Source organism: Triplophysa rosa, unplaced genomic scaffold, assembly GCF_024868665.1.
Source record: "Triplophysa rosa unplaced genomic scaffold, Trosa_1v2 scaffold381_ERROPOS127416, whole genome shotgun sequence".
NCBI lineage: Eukaryota > Metazoa > Chordata > Actinopteri > Cypriniformes > Nemacheilidae > Triplophysa > Triplophysa rosa.
In genome coordinates, this window is record NW_026634383.1 from 88,569 (window position 1) to 96,047 (window position 7,479).

Genomic DNA, 7,479 nt, shown 5'->3' on the forward strand with positions numbered 1-7,479 from the left:
TGAATACATAAATAAAATTAAAAAAATCGGTTAGCGCGTTCGGCTGTTAACCGAAAGGTTGGTGGTTCGAGCCCACCCAGGGACGCGTTAAGGTTTTCGTTGCCACATACAGCACAGCTGATGCATGTTGTTCGCCATCGGGATGGAGGTCGTCACGAGGCTTTACACCAGAGCATGACTAGGAGCACCGTGATTGTGGAGGCCAACGAGAGGCCTCGTGGCGCAACGGTAGCGCGTCTGACTCCAGATCAGAAGTTGCGTGTTCAAATCACGTCGGGGTCACTGGTTCTTTGTGCTTGGAAGCCTTGTTAGCGATGCCTTGTGGCTGCTGTCGCGCTTGACTGACTGCTGCTAGCTAACCAGTCGCCGTGACTGATGTCGCCGAATCAGAAGGAGCTTTTTGCACCTACGGGATTGTCCACTTTAACACTGTTGGACGTTTAGGATGTTTTCTATGTAGAGGTGAGGTTCAAAATGTGAAGACAGTGATAAGACGTGTCGTAAAAAAGGTCCCCGCTGTACCTGCTGTACTTTTGAATTGTCGGCACTCGGGACACAACACTGTGTATCCAGCACATGTTACCTGAGGCCTCAGGAAGCACGTTACAATAGAAGGTAAATACTGTGTGCTCACTTGAATTTGGATGGTGCAAAGGGCCTTAAAAGTAGGAGGAGCCCAGAAAGGCTCATAAACGAGATCAGTGGCAATTTGTTTGACCTCCCACACTGCTGCCTCACTGTGAAACAAAAGGGTATTTCCAAGTGAAAGAGCAGCTAAGAAACCCACCGTTTTCCCATACCGGGAGTTGAACCCGAGCTGCCTGGGTGAAAACCAGGAATCCTAACGGCTAGACCATATGGGAGACTGCAGCACCCAACTTGGAGGGAATATGCACTTCAACTGTTTTCCAGCACAGAGGAAGCGTAGTAAAACCACACGTTTGAAGAGCATCGCACAAAACTCTCTATCTATCTGAGCACATGTTGACAATAAACTTGCAACAAGCAGAGGAAAACCAAGAGCCCCAAAACAGCCAGGAGACAGCGATGTGCAGAGGCAATCCGACAGAGGCGGATTATTAAACTCTCTGATTCCTAACACATTCACCGAGGCCCGCTGTGAGCGGAGCTGTCCAAAAGCACATTGAACTCACAGTGGTTTCACCCCACGGAAATCTTTCGTAAAAGGCGGAAGTTTTAATGCGTAGATCAAGAGAAACTCGAGCTACACCCACCAGCTCTCGAACCAGCGCGCTTCCTATGTGCACCGCAATGTTTAAGGGGGTCATCTTTGGTGCGGGCTCCTCCCTAAACATTCCATCTGGGAGGGGCTAACGAGGTGAAGTTCTCGTCCATCAACAAACTGATGCAATCGCCAACTCTGAAGAGATGTCCCTGAAGCTAGCAGTCTAACAATCTGCCTGGGAAATGAAGAACAAATCTCCAGTCTCTGACAATTCTAGCTGAAGCAGTACAAGGACATGGTAAGGCCTCCTTCTTCCTCTATTGAATTTCTTATCAACAACAGGTTAAAGTGTGATTATCCGATGAGAATGCCATTGTGGACCAGAGGAGGATTAGGAAAGTCTCCACAACATTCTAAATGAGTCCTCGTTAGTATAGCGGACAGTGTCTCCGCCTGTGACGCGCACAACCGGGTTTCGATTAGCCGATGGGGAGTTTGTGTCTGCTTTTGGGTCGTCTCTAGCAGCTTGTACAAGCTTCGACTACACATTCAAATTGTTGGAAAAGTCAGTGAAATGCCTCTCTCCTTCGTGCAAGGGGCTTATCAAAATGCGATGCATTGGCCAGGAATCGATGCCGGGTCAACTGCTTGGAAGGCAGCTATGCTCACCACTATACAACCAACGCAGGCGCCCGGTTGTTGGCCCACACGATATGCCAATGTAATAAACACCGTGTTGCTTTAGTACTTTCCTGAGTGAATTACCAACTCACTAAATTCATTTAACTACTTCCTATCCATCTCTTTAAAATGAATCAATTAACCGCCAAATTTAGCTCTCCATGTCACCTGTAGATCGTGGTTATTCTTGGTAATAACAGCCAATCACATTCCGGGCTGCAACCAGGAATCGTATGCAATGGCCAATCAGCGCTCGTATCGCTACCATGATTCCCACAGTAACAACCAATAATTGACCAATTAACTTCAAGAGCCCATTGAGACTTGCGGATGACGACTGGAGATGACATCATTTATTAATTAACTTCTGACCAACATTTGCAAAGTAAGTCAGTCTTTTTTGTCAACAAAGATAAAGTGGCAAATATATATATATGTCACGGATCTCCGGTGTGGTGAGACAAGAACAGAGGACCCAGGTGCAGACAGCGGTTAACATGACATTTACTAACAAAGACAAAATACAAAACAAAGACCCACGTGGGGGTAAACATAACAAAACAGAGGAACAAGAACAAGACTAACTAAACTGACAAGAATAAACTAATAACACATCGCATAGGAACACTACAAACTAGACTAACTACATTACAAGAACTCACCCGCACGACACAGTGCAATGACCCGACACAAGACAGAGAACACAGGGGCATTAAATAAAGGGACAAATCAAAGGGGAACAGGTGTGGGGCATGAACTAATAAACAACCAATAACAAGAGATACAAAAGGGCGGGAACACAGACAAAGACCGGAGAGAGTATCGAAGGCCGACAGGGTCAAAATGATTCTCTCCACACGTAACAAGGGATCCAGCCATGACATTCTGCCACAAGATCAAGAAAGACATGACAAGATGAGGCAGAATCACGACAGAACCCCCGCCTTAAGGAGCGATATCCTGACGCTCCAAAAGGCACAAACAAGACAGGACAGACTATGAAAAAAACCATAACAATACAAGACATGACAAAAACATGATACATAAAAAAATCCAAACACTGAAATGGCGCCGGTTGGAATGCCAGCTGGACAACACATGGCGCCGGCTGAATGGCCGGCTGGACAGTACATAGCGCCGGCTGGATGGCCGGTGTTGTGCATAATTCCGATCATTTTGTTGATGTTGCATTTGCACTTTGCACTTTTGGGCTCTGTTATACACCCCAGTTATAAGAAGTATTCATAGGAATGATATTACCATAGATGTGTTAATAATCAGACCAATGATTGAATGTTACAAGTGAATATATGAAGATGATTTGATGATTTAATGATATAATTAGCATACTTAAGCAATGATTGAGTGTTGTTTGAACATATAAGTATATTTTTAATCATTTTAACCAAGTATAGAACAGATTTCAGCAATACAAAATTCAGTGATGTCTTTGAGGCCTGTTTGAGACCTGACCTAGATAAAGATCAGAAGGTCGAACATGTAGATCACTTTGAGGCCTGAAAACCGGTACCAACAGGAAAACTTATTTTTAAAAACCAAGTAAAGGTCGACATTCCACCATTGGATACAAACCTTGTTGCCTAGAAAATAATAGTGGCAGATGAGAATGATTGGACAATAAAAAATAAAAGATAGAGGGAATTTAACTGATTGGTTTAGGAAAGGACCTCCTTTCCTAAGTTCCACTATAACTGTAGGCTGGAAAACACCAAGTTTTCAGATGACTTGGGACATCTCACTTTGTTTGGCCTGATCAAATAAAGTTAACTCCTTGACACCTGAACCTTCTTTGTCTAAGAGATTTTTTGAACTTCAAGATCGACTTTTACCACATCACCGGCTCGTCCCTCTTTTCCGCACGAGTTAAGCCCAGAGGGCACCGAAACTGTTGTAGTCGTGGCCGAGTGGTTAAGGTGATGGACTTGAAATCCATTGGGGTCTCCCCGCGCAGGTTCAAACCCTGCCGACTACGGCTGCTTTGCTTCAGGCGTTCCCTTTGTCGGACGTACAGTTTGCGAGCCGCTTTGTTGCTTTAACCCAAGTCGGTAGCATGGGATGAACAAAGAGTGAGAGAACACGATGCAACCCTTTAAGACTCCCACGTGTTTGTTTCGAGCGACTCTGTTACAGATGGAAAGTGTTCCTGATTTAACCAGCCTAATGGCTGGTTGCCAGTACGCTCACCTGCTTTTGCTCAAAGTGCAGTTGACACGCTCTCTCTGCTTTTGTACATATGCGGGATTCCATCAAAACTGTGTAACGAGCACCAGAAGGATATAGAAGCACTTGCCAGCTGATGTGGGTTCAAATCCCACCGCTGCCAGTTAGCGCTCAGGCTGACATGTGATGGCAGCCTTTAATTTGCATCTCATTTTCATGTACCTGCAGACCATCTGAGCCAAATTGGCCGGTACAGGTGGGCTCGGGGCTATGTAACTGTGGCTAGGCTCACCTCCAGGGACAGGGTTGAATAACCGAGCATTGAGAAGTTACGCAGAGCTCTTATGCCTGGGCCTCACCAAAAGATTTTTTTAAATCTTATTCGAGTTTCAGACTGTGAGAGAACACAAACATGAGGGCCGTTTTTAAAACACGTCTGACTTTCACTTGCCTGCCAACTCCAGAGCCACATTACCCGGTTCAGGTGTACTTGATGATCTGCAATCTACAGGTGGCATCGCCTCCAGAGATAGGACTGAACGCCCCTGCATCAGAAAGGTGCACAGAACCCTATGTGGACAGAACCCAGTAAATCACTGACTGTCTGTGAAACATTGTCGGGGCCTAATGTCAAACGCAATGGTGGAAACGGCCCGCAGAAGATACCTTTTCGAGGTAGTGTGGCCGAGCGGTCTAAGGTGCTGCGTTCAAGCTGGGGAGCAATAGGCCATCAAAGGTGGGGAAGAAGGGGGGAAAAGGGGGAATAAAGAAAAAGAGAAGGGGAAGAAGGGGGGAAAAGGGGGAATAAAGAGAAGGGGAAGAAGGGAAAGAAAAAGAGAGGGAAAGAAAGGGTGAAATATCAAGAGAAGAGATAGCTCTTCCCTAATGTGTGAGTGTTGATGCATTTGCTAGTTTTTGAAGCAATTAAAAGCGTACATTTCATTTACATTGCTTTCTATTGCAGGCAGTCACCAGGACGGGGGTTCGAATCCAGCCAAAGACAACGTTTTGTTGAATTTTTAGTCTTATTAAACAAACAAAATTCTTGAATGCATTACTTTCAAAATAAACATATGTACTTCGTTGGTTGTGTTTTAACTCAAAAAAGATACCTGTGCTCTGTGGTATTATTATAACAAATATGCAAGCCACAGCAAATATGTTGAAAAATGCCTATTATGCAAGATCAACAAAATACAGAAATAGTCCTTCTTATATATTTATATTTTATGTTATTGCAAGGCACCGAGTATTGTGTTTTACTAAAACTAATAAAATAATGTCAAAAGTAAAAAAAACATGTCTTGATAGTTTCTTTCTATTTCATAAATATGTTAACAGAAGAATAAAGAATATTAAATTAAAACGTTTAATAAGTTAAATAGCACGTTTAAAAAAACTACATACATAACGGTAAATAGAATATTAAAAAATAAATAAAAGACAAACAAATACAATTATAAAGAATGTATTTAAAATCAAGTAAGTCTAAAAAGGCCTTTCAGCCTTTGATAACGCCTTTAAAAAATAATAAATAACTACAAACTACTATTAACAATGAACAACTTGTTCAAATAACACTATTTACATAAAACTATATACATTATAGTTGCACACTATTTGGAGGTGGTTCTTCTCATGTCCTCCAACCATACCTCTTTTGAAACAGTCTCAGTGTGTGGGCAGTACACCCTGCCCCTATACTGGCTATGACCTGTTTCACTTGTTTAAAATTGGCGACACTTCTTGCATGTGTTGGCCTCCACAGTTCTTCTGTAGAGTCTCTTGGGTATGGCTCCTGGATTGGCAGCGGGTGCAGCAGGCTGTGAGGCAGTTACCTGGACAACTGTGGGATGTAACAGTGACAGGTCGCAGTCTCCTCTGGAGGCGTGGGTAAGAATCCCACTTCTGACATTGCTTTGTACATGCTGGAGCCTCCTCGTGCTTTGCATGGAAACTGTCGTTCGCTGAATTTCTGGCAGAGTTGTCAAACCCAGTTCCTGGAGAGCCAGTGTCCAGTAGAGTCTAGCACCAACCACAGCTGCCTTGAAGTTGCTAGTAATCCGCTGAAGGGCTTGGTTATCAGGAGAAGTTGTGGTCCATCAGGCGGAAGAGTGCAATATTGCCTGCCACGTCAGTGGGTCAGGGAGGGCCAGTAGCGCAATGGATAACACGTCTGACTACGGATTAGAAGATTCGAGGTTCGACTCCTGGCTGGCTCGTTGCACATGCTCTGCTTTTCGTGCCATGGGACATCCGCTGACCTGCGTCAAAAATAGCTCAGTTGGACAACTGGCTCCCGTGCCTTCGATAGCTCAGTTGGTAGAGCGGAGGACTGTAGGCGTCCCACTGGTCATCCTTAGGTCGCTGGTTCGAATCCGGCTAGAAGGAAGCGTCTTTTTCACCCCTTTTAAATGACCATTGTTTATAAGCACTGTTGAAAATGCACCATAGGGCGTCCAATACCACATTCCCTGACGGGAATCGAACCCGGGCCGCGGCGGTGAGAGCGCCGAATCCTAGACACTAGACCACCAGGGAGTACATGCGTGTGACCGGTCCTCCGCAACGAGGCGTGCGACTTCACCGAGCACTGGACACCAATGGTCAAAAGTGAAGAGACTAGGCTTTTTATTGATGTGACGAGGACACTATCCATTTGGTTACTGCCAAACGTTTGTGTTAGATGGGAACTGCTCATATAAACAGTCTGCGTGGAGTTCTAAGAACGGACATTCCTGCTCGTGACCATGATGTGATACAATAATAGAAAAGAGAGGAAATCGCTGAACGTTAAAACTCTTTGGCAGCATCCGTTGGACGCAGGGGTCTGACCATTTTAATTTCAGTTACAAATAATACTAACTTTTCAATATGCAATGTTTCATGAAAATAAAGGTAACAACAACAAAAACACAACTTTTCATTAAATCTGTTTCATGACGTTCATATGAGGTGTGAAAGCACACTATGCGTATCTGCCACGCCGCAGCTAAGTGCTAGCTCGTCTTGCATCAGGAGCAGGACTTGGTGTAAATGGCTGTACACTGTAAAAAATTCCCTGTTAAATTACAGTAAACAACTGGCAGCTATATTTGCCAGCACATAGCTGTAATTTTGCAGCATATCTACAGTAATCTGCAACAACAGTTTATTACTGTAAAAGACATTATAATTTGCACAATATAATACTGTTATTTTAGTGTTGGTGCTGTGATTTCCATTAATTGTTTATTACCAGAGGTGGGACCAAGTCATTGTTTTCAAGTCTCAATCAAGTCCCAAGTCAAGAGAGGCGAGTCCAAGTCAGGTTGCAAGTCCTGAATGTTAACGGAACTGAATCAATATCACTTTTGTGCCCACAAAAATCACCATTATTGTGATCAGTGTTTGCTTAAGTTGGGCTTTTGACTCTTTTATTTTATTGTTAA

The 7,479-nt window shown here is 44.0% G+C and overlaps 3 non-coding genes across 3 annotated transcripts; all 3 read left to right on the forward strand.

Annotated features, from left to right (window-relative positions):
- The first annotated feature begins 211 nt into the window (after window positions 1–211).
- trnaw-cca (transfer RNA tryptophan (anticodon CCA)) lies at window positions 212–282 on the forward strand. The gene has a single exon. It is a non-coding gene; the product is annotated as a tRNA-Trp (tRNA).
- Window positions 283–3,778: 3,496 nt separating this feature from the next.
- On the forward strand, window positions 3,779–3,860 carry trnas-uga (transfer RNA serine (anticodon UGA)). The gene has a single exon. It is a non-coding gene; the product is annotated as a tRNA-Ser (tRNA).
- A 2,492-nt stretch (window positions 3,861–6,352) lies between these two features.
- trnay-gua (transfer RNA tyrosine (anticodon GUA)) lies at window positions 6,353–6,439 on the forward strand. Its single transcript is given in 2 exon segments — window positions 6,353–6,389; window positions 6,404–6,439. It is a non-coding gene; the product is annotated as a tRNA-Tyr (tRNA).
- The last annotated feature ends 1,040 nt before the right edge of the window (window positions 6,440–7,479 follow it).